Source organism: Panthera onca, chromosome A1 (genome assembly GCF_046562875.1).
Source record: "Panthera onca isolate mPanOnc1 chromosome A1, mPanOnc1 haplotype 2, whole genome shotgun sequence".
Lineage (NCBI taxonomy): Eukaryota > Metazoa > Chordata > Mammalia > Carnivora > Felidae > Panthera > Panthera onca.
The window spans coordinates 195,181,627-195,191,134 of NC_138339.1; positions in this window are offsets into that span (position 1 = coordinate 195,181,627).

Consider the following 9,508-nt stretch of genomic DNA (forward strand, 5'->3'; position numbering starts at 1 on the left):
TCAGGAAGCTGTTACACTTTTTTAGAAAAAGAAGCATAAATCTGCGAGGAATTGACAGGACAAGGAAAACGTAGGTTTGGGAGCTTCAATTAGCATGGAATTCTAAACAAAAATTGGCCCGAGGTAGTAAAATCAGCAGAAGTAGGAAATGTTTATATTGTCTTCTCTGGCCCTGAACTCCTTGTCTATGATGATAAGAATGTCTTTCTCTCTCCTGGTACAAGGAGGGTAACTTTCACATTGGAGATTTATTTTCCTGACTTCTGGAGATAAAGGAAGGCCAGAGTGTTCTTGCACTGCTTGTTTCTTGAGTAAATTTAATTCAAAATAACCAATGTGATACTGTGGCCTATCTGGGGGCAGCCTGCCCTGAGCCCCAGTAGCATTGTTACATTGCAAAAGCAGAGAACATGTATATTCTGAATAGGAGATCATTATCAGATTTTTGATTGGCAAGTATTTATGGAGTTTCATAAACATAAATTCATGTAGCTTATAAAAACTTTGTCTTCATTTTTCACTCAGCAGTTATTTTGAGATTTATCCATTTTATTTAATCATGCACCAATAGTTCCTTCTGTTTTTTTGGCCAAGTAATATTCCATTGTGTGGATGTTTCACTATTTATTTATTTATTTATTTATTTATTTATTTAACCAGTGATGGATGTTTGGGTTCTTTCTAGTTTTTTTCTTTTTTTGTCTTTAGTTTGTTAACATGGTAAAATACATTGATGTGTTTTTATGCTTAAAAAAGTCAGTGATTTATGCAGTATCTATGCCATATGGCACTCTTTTTATGAAACGTGAGGCAATGCAAATTTATAGTAATAGAAAGTTCAGTGGATATGATGGAGTATGGGTGGGAGTAGGGGAAGAGGAAAGAAGGTTTAAAAAAGGACAAAAAGGAACTTCCGGGGAAAAGGAAATGTTCACCATCTTTATTGCGGCAATGGTTTTACACATGCATCTGTTTGTCAAAACATAAAAATGTACACTTTAACTACAGGGAGTTCAATGTACACATTTATATCTTAATACTGTTAAAAACTGGCAGGTTTCATCTTTTAATCTTGGCTTGTAGATGTCATCTGCAATGCTTCTGAAGTACATTTGCATTGATGAGGACACAGAGGGGATCATCCTTATTTTATAAGTCTTCCCCATCAATAAGTTCACCAAAGTCCATGGTGACATCTGCCAAAGGCTCTGAGTTCTGTAATCTGTCAGGGCTAATGCCTGGGTCCTCTAAAGCCTGAAACTAATGGTTATACAAATTATAGTTCATGGTTTGGCAATAAATGGATTTTACTTTAATTTGTTTTAAGGGGAAGGCAATTTTATCTCATTGATTTTCGATCTTTTTGTACTCACCTGTTTATTAAACATTGCTTTATCTCCCTTTGCTTCATTTTTATCTGTAGTAAATATTAGTTGTTGATAACGAAGACTTAATGTATATCCTATTTTCTATTCAGAAGGAGAGACTTCTTAATGTAGACCTTCACTTAATAAATATCTGCCATATGTAAACATTAGATGTTCATTTTACAGATGAAGAAAAGCAGATACTAAGCAATTGCTTTTTGTTGTCATTTGTTTTGTTTTTATCATAGTTCTAGTAAAACCAAGATAAATTTTAAGAACTCTGGAACATCAGCCTCCTGTCGTTTTGCCCTCTCTCTACATATAACCTATCAGTAGTAGTCTTCGCAAGTGCCAAGTGTGTTAAACCAATGATGTTTCCTCGATTATTTCAGAGTTGTCTAAAAATATACACCATTTTAAAGGACTTTGGTGGTATGGATGTGTTTATAGTCAATCCAGTGAAAAAGAGGGACTATTTCTTAGTGAAAAAGTTTGGATATATAATTAGATGAAATAGTGTATAAAAAGATTAAGATACAAAAGAGAAGAAATGATTGATACAGCAAGAAGAGAGGTGGGGTGCTGGGATGAGCTGATGTCTAGAAAGCACTGGTGTCTGGCTGATGACCTTTGCACAAACCCTGCTGTCTTCCAGAGTGAAGTGAAAGGCTGTAGATGTGATGAAATTTGGAAGTTTTGGGTTCAAGAGCAAATGGCTAAGAAAGACTTTTTCAGACATTTTTACTACAAAAAGATGATTTTAATGTAGTGTGGGGACAGGACTCATGGGCAGAAAAAAAGTGCTCTGGGGTTGTAAGAAGTGAGTGATTCTATACCTTTAAGTTGGCAGAGAGGTGAGGAATAGAGATAAAGCAATTGGTGAGGAATTTTGAGGCAAGGATTTCAAGACCTTGAGGGGCTAGATGCTGTTAGGATAAGGTTAATTTTAGTCTCTAGCAAAACATCGACATTAAGGTAGCCATGAGTTCCTAGAGGAATGTCACTCTGAACATCTCAAGTATTTATTAGTGGGCTGCAAGTTGTAGGAGATTTAATTTAAGCTATAGTTCTCTTGCCTTTATTTTCCTCATCAGATGGGTAACCATTCTACACCTGGCCTTAAATTTATTTGACCATAGTATCTTCAGTGTTCACCTAGTTATAACCAAACTGGGACCTAGTTATCCACCCAGAGTACTTTATCTTAGAAATACATTTAGACATGTCAGTTTGTAATCACTTCCTCTTACCCTTTTAGCTTTCTATTTACTCCCTCCTAACAAATTTCTATTTGCAACTTGTATTCAACTCTCTTGTGAGTGTATTCAACAATATGTTCCATTACTTTTTAGTCTAATTTTCTCACTACTCCTCAACTTTTAAGGAATATAATTTTGTTTGGCCTCTACTGGAGCTGGGGGTTGGGGGAGGGTTCAGAGTTTCTAGAAAAATTTTAACATCTCCACCTATCAGCATCTTCTCTAATGCATGATCAACTCTCTTACAGGCCCCAATATTTTATTTTGTAGTTTGCTCCCCCATATGCAATAGATATTTCAGACATTTTTATGGTATTTTGAATCCCACTACCTGCCCTCCCCACCTCCCTCTTGTTCCTACTGGCTGCTTTCAACACTCTCAGCACTGCAACAATAGTGACAGAGAAGAACAGCCTCTAGATCCTGTAATGAATTCCACAAATTCAGAGTCATCTGCATTTGTGTTCTCCCTTTCCTCTTCTTTTCCTGATGAAGTGGAAAAATATGTGGTTTCCTCTTAGCCTTATACTGCTATTTTCACTCCAGATGTTGTCTTCTTCAACCTTCTCAAGTAAGAAAATGCCTCTCTTCTATATCTTGTCTCCCTCTGTCTCCCTTTCTCACTCCCTCTGTGCTTTCAACCTCTCTTTCTCTTTTGATAAAGTTTTGTTACCTGTATTACTTAAGGCATACATTTCTTCATTACAGATTGATCCCTTCTTGCCCTGTCATCATTCTGCATACACTTGCCTTCACTTTTTTACCTTAATCTATTACAATTTCCCTCCTGTCATTTTTCCAAAGAGACAGTCTTCATCTAAATTCTCACCCATGATGTCATTAATCAAATTATCTTGGTGCTTATCACACTTCAACTCTAATAACACTGAACATTGTTAACCTGTTTATCTTTTTAGAAATTCTCCCTTTACATCCAAGAATTGCCTAGTTTTCTCCTAATACTTTAGTTGTTCCTTCTCAGTCACTCTTTTGCAGAGTTGCCTCCCTTTTCCATTTTCAACTGTGTTGAGGTTCCTCTAGATTGTAACTTCTGACTCCACAAACTACGTCCCCCCCCCACCCCATGAATGTCATCCAAATCCTGGCATCAAATAATATTTATATGCTGATGACTAACCTCTAACTCAGAGGGCTCTCCTGTCTCCTGAATCACATTACGTAGCTACTGAACTTCTTCATAATCACAAAACTAAAGATATAATTAACCATTACACCATTTCCACCACTATTATGTTCCACAATAATGAAAAATAAAGATCAGTAACACCATATGCCCTGTTATCACAGCCAGAAACCAGTTCAGGTATGATTTTTTTTCCCCCTCTTTCCCTCATCTTCCCATTCTGTTCTCAAGTCCTGTCAACTGCAAGTTTGTCTCTCAGATCCATCTAATAATTCTCTCCCCATCTCTGTGGCTCTCTCCCTCCCCTCTCTCTCTAGCTATTCCTTGGATTCATGTTTCCAAGGTCTCTCAATCTACCCCAGCCCTAACTGTTACATAGAATTGCTATCCTGACCTTCTTTTACAGGTCCACTCTTTAGCAGTAGGAGCATCTAAATCTGGAATCAGACTAGTTTTGGGATTGAGTCCTACACATCTTACCTATGAGCTTGTGTGACCCTGGGAGATGGGCTTAACCACTGTGTTGTCTCACCAGTAAATGTGAGTAATGATACTCACTTTGTCATGGAGCTGTTGGAAGAATAGACGAGACGAAAGCTTCATAAAAATACCCAAATCCTGAATTTCAAATATGATCAACAAATGCTACCTTGGAGAAACATTATTTCATTAAAACAGAAATTGCTTCATGCTGCTCTCCTGCTTACTAGCTCCATTGTCCTTAGGTAAAATCTCCAGCTCTTCCGCATATGTAGCCATGCCCTGAATTCTGCCAGGCTTCCTTAGTTGTGTCACATACCTCAGCCCTGGCCCATTTGTGTATACTACTCTCTGTCTGAAATGGGACAGGAGAAACTGTTTCGGGCAGCAATAATGACCAAGGCTCTTTAGGTAGGGAAAAGTTTGCCAATAAGGAACCAGAAAGGAGGCTGCATGGCTCAAGGTGAGTGAGTGAGTGAGTGAGTGAGTGAGGAGATGAATAAACATTCTGCTGGATTGATAGGAAGGCTCCAAAGCACTGAAGACTTAACAGGCCAAGTGTTCTCAACTTTAGCACTATTGAAATGTAGGACCAGGTAATTGTTTGTTGTGAGGTGTTCTTCTGTGTATTTTAAGATATTTAGCAGCATTCCCAGCTTCTACCCACTGGATGTCAAAAGCACTTTTCTAATTGTGACCATCAAAAATGTCTTTAGGTATTGCTAAATATTCCCGAGGGGACATTTTGCTTGGGGCCAAAATTACCCTTAGTTGAGACTGTTATGGGCTAAGGAGTATGCCTTTTTTAATCTGGGAAAAAGCTGCTAAAGATTCTTGTAAAACATGCTCTGTTTTACATTTTAGAAACATGACACTGACGATGAGGTTGGAGAGAATGTTCACATAAACATCAGACCCTTCCAGGTCGGTAATAAGATTGATAATTTACTAGGAAACAGTTGCTATATCCTCAATTAATAAGATATCAAGGAAGTTGCCTGGGAGCTAACAAACAGCAGCATGGATATGAAATACGAGCACTGTGGTATTTTCAGGAGGCTTAAAGGGAAAATGAGTTTTGTTTGTTTGTTTGTTTTAATACAGAGCAGTTGGGGAGGTTAGAGAATATCATGCCTATTCCCCATGGAGGTACTAAGGGACAGAAAAGCCTTACTAGAGAAGACTAATGCAGAAACACTGTCTAAGGGAATCAACTGATGTGTAATCCCAAAGCTATGGTATGAAGGTTGGCTCTGTGCAGCTTGTTTCCAGTATTGGAGTTGGTGTGTGTATGAAAACACAAGGAGTTCAAAAGTAGGAGTAATATCAGAAAAGGAGTTTAGATCAATAAGCACACAAATCTGTTCATGTTGTTCTCCCAAAAGAACCATTTTCTGACTACTTTTATCCTTCAGAAAGCAATGGAGCTCTCTGACAGGATATCTGAAACCTGGATATGCCTAGCCCTCCTTTCTTATCTAGCTTCCAATCATTCCATAGGTGCCCTGGGACCATTGCACTGTTCCCAGTTTCCTCAGGGTCTATTCATCTATTTCTTCATTTTGATGACTGTTTTCTACTTTCCTCTGAATATTTAGCAGAGAAAGGATGAAAATTAAAGAACATGGGTAGGAACTAAAGAGGAAAGAAAATGGATAAAATGGAGAAGGAAAATGCAAGACTATAAAGTCTTTTTCTTTTATTGTTCTTGGGCCTGTTACCATTTTCAATTTTGGTTTACAACCATGTCTCTAGTCTTCATTCATTGATTAAGAAATAATGATGGGGGGTGGGAGGGAGGGGCAGGTGGGTGATGGGTATTGAAGAGGGCATCTTTTGGGATGAGCACTGGGTGTTGTATGGAAACCAATTTGACAATAAACTTCATATATTAAAAAAATAAAAAGAAATATCAAACACCATACTTTAATCTCTTGGTATACTTTGGTGCTCGGGACAGAAGATCACAGCAAAGATAATCTCTGTAGAGCTTACATTGTAGTTGCAGGTGTGTGCATATTAAAGATTAAGTTATATTAGATGATAAAAAGGGGCAAAAAGGGAGGGTAGTGAGTTGGTAGGTTCTGTGTTTCTATTTTACATAAAAGCATTGGGGACAACCTCACTTCCAAATGATTCTTGAGAGTAGGAACACAGACCCATCTACCCCTGAAGGCACCAGTGTCTCACTCAGCCTCATGAGAAACAATATTGTGGGAGATACAGAGTAGGCTGGCATAATGCTGAATCACCCTATAAAGGTTGAAGATTGAGAATCTGTAGGAAAGCAGTTGATACAAAAAAAGATCGTGGGTTTAAAAACAGGACTCCTATAAAAAACCAGAACTCCTGCAAAGATACAAAGGACTCCTAAAAACAGGACTCAAGCAAAGGTTTAAAAATAGGACTCATACAAGATTTTCAGACTGGCATATATCCTTTTCATAACTTTTATTGCAATTTTAAATTATATATACACATGTATATGTAGTTATATTGTTTTGAGTTATCCTTGTTTATGTTTGACTTCTCTACTAGCCCAAACCCTGTTACATGAGGACTTGATTTCTTTACTTGATTGGATTTTTACTGCCCAGGAGAGTACATGGAATTAAGGAGGTTCTTCACTAAACTTTGTTACTGCGTAACAGTACTTAAAGTGATGGGAATGTCTACAATTAATTTAACACAATCCATTAAAAAATACCAATGGTAAGGTGTTTATTATAATTTAGACATTTTATGTATAATGCTCATGAAAAGTGAGAGAATGTAGTGTAACTATTTTTACATGAGTGACACGCTATGGTTAATAAAAATCAAGCAGATTGCTTATGGTTATGTATCTAGAATATGAGAAAGGGCAAAATGTAACCAAGGTCTCTTAGCTCCAATATCTACATTCATGCCATTATATCTCCATCCTCCTCAATGTAGACTGGAGATTGCTTTCAGAAAACCCATAATGAAATTTAATATTGTATTACATATATCCTTTTTATGTATTTTCCCTCAAGAGCTCTCTTGCTTGGTGGAATCTTTAAAGTTCAATGGAGGATTACAGTTAAGAGTATAAACAAAAAAATGCTGGCTAGTATAAGAATAGGTATACTTGAATATAACTTTGAGAATACTTAATAAAATCATAGGTCTTTTTAGACCTTATGTATTAACTGAGGATTGTATGTACTGTTTTTCTTCTGCTTGCTATTTTTTTATTTCTACTGGGAACTAATATTGATAACATGTCATAATTTTCACCTGAAAAATCATCTTTTTTATTGTTCTTGATTTTTATTGCCTCTGGACTTAACATTTTCTCTTGAATATCTGGTCCATTATTTTATTAAGTATTGATGTCATTCTTCCAAGTTATTGGAGATCATTCTTTTTAACTCTTAAAAGTAATCAATACAGCATTTGTTTCCCTCCGATCTTCCTGATCTCCCAAGATCCTAACAATTTCTAAAAATATTTTTAAGTGGTTTAGTAAGTAGGTTAGCTACTACTTTTAAAAACCTAGTACATAATTCATCCATCACTTATATTTGCTATGCATGACACCCTTCATGCAAACATCTCAGAATGCTTTCCTGTTATTACTGTATAACAGAATATACAATTAAATGGCAAGTTGCAATCAATAAGTCTAGACTTGATTTAAACTTAGCCAACTCTTTGTATCAATAAATATGATAGGGGAAAGATAAAAAAAATAAAAACAAAGGTAAGCACATGATTACCATCCAAAACCAGATAAGCCCAAGTTTTGACTCCAGCAAAAGTTTGATTTGTGCATCTTTTCCCCCCCGAACATAATGGAAAAATCATATAAGAGTAATTATTTTACTTCTTGGAGGATCCATTAGGAAACATGGAAGTTGTTTTATACCATCTCTTTAACCAGATCAATGAAAATAAAACCCCTAAAGATTCTACATCTGTCTCATCTAAAGACCTAAAGGTCTTGCCTCCTTTGGTAACAAATGATCATTCCTATGCTGTAGACATTCTTTTGGGGATGAATTGGAAAATTTCTATGGCCCCTCTCTGTATAACTATGCAATTATATTATCTCCAAAGATCATCTAAATGAAAGCTTATAGAGAAGCACAAAGGCATGGCAAAGACAATCACAACTTAAAGCTAGTGAATTTTTACCCAAATGTGTTTTTTTCTCCTTCAAATTATTAACCATTCTTTCTTACCTGTCAATAGGAAATAGATTCAATATAAAGCATGACTTGCTAAAAGAACCATAAAAGATTTTAACTTTTCATATGTTTTTCCTTCTTGAAAGCTAATAATGCTGACTTATTTTGATCCCTTAAAATATACTTTTAAAATAGGATTCATTTTTTTATAGTAGCTCAGGCATCAAGGACAACAACTTTAAAACAATTTGTTTGTGAACAGAAATGCAAGTGGACTGGGGGACAGGACTTGAAAAACTGGACTTTGACATGGTGTTCAGCTTAGGACTACACATATGTTGAAAAACTAATCATTTCAATGATATATACACTCAAACAGGAAGTATAAAAAGTTCTTTATTCTAAGAGGCCCTCTTCTCAAGTCTTTCATTTTCGATGTTGTAGTCCAATTCTTCTTCCTGTTGAAATAAAGCCCCAAGGATCTAACTAACAAAGATGTTTTTTCCCCCTGAAAGCACACTGAGATTTTAAGACATTTAGTTGTGTACATATTGTATTTTAAAATTACAATTTTAAAGGCATTTCTCTTTTGTACATATTCTATAAGTCTTGTTTAATTCTTCTACCCTTTCATATTTTCTTTTTGTCACTACCAAATTTTATTCTCCTTTCCAATTACTTTTCCTTATCTTTCCTTTAAATTTTATTTGTGCTTGTGCCACTTTCAAATAGGGATATCCTAATTAAATCTGAACCTAATCTCAATATTCAACACAAAAGAAGAAATTAGTTTCAAAATTTCCAGGTGAAAATTTATTGTTTTCATAATATAGTATGCTCACATGCATTAATTAATTATAACAAAGGAGAAAAACTAAAAGGAATTGAATAAATTGCCATGAATATATGTATTTTTATTAGATAAGCGCTTTGAAAAATAAAAAATAATCTTCCCTCTTGAATGATATTGGCTCAGTAATTTACTGATATAATAAAGAATATGAGTTCTTAGATCTAATTCCTATGACATTATGACTTAGACAACTTAGTTTCTTTTGCTGGAGTATATTTTTCCCAATTTTAAATGATACACTTGGCTGAGAT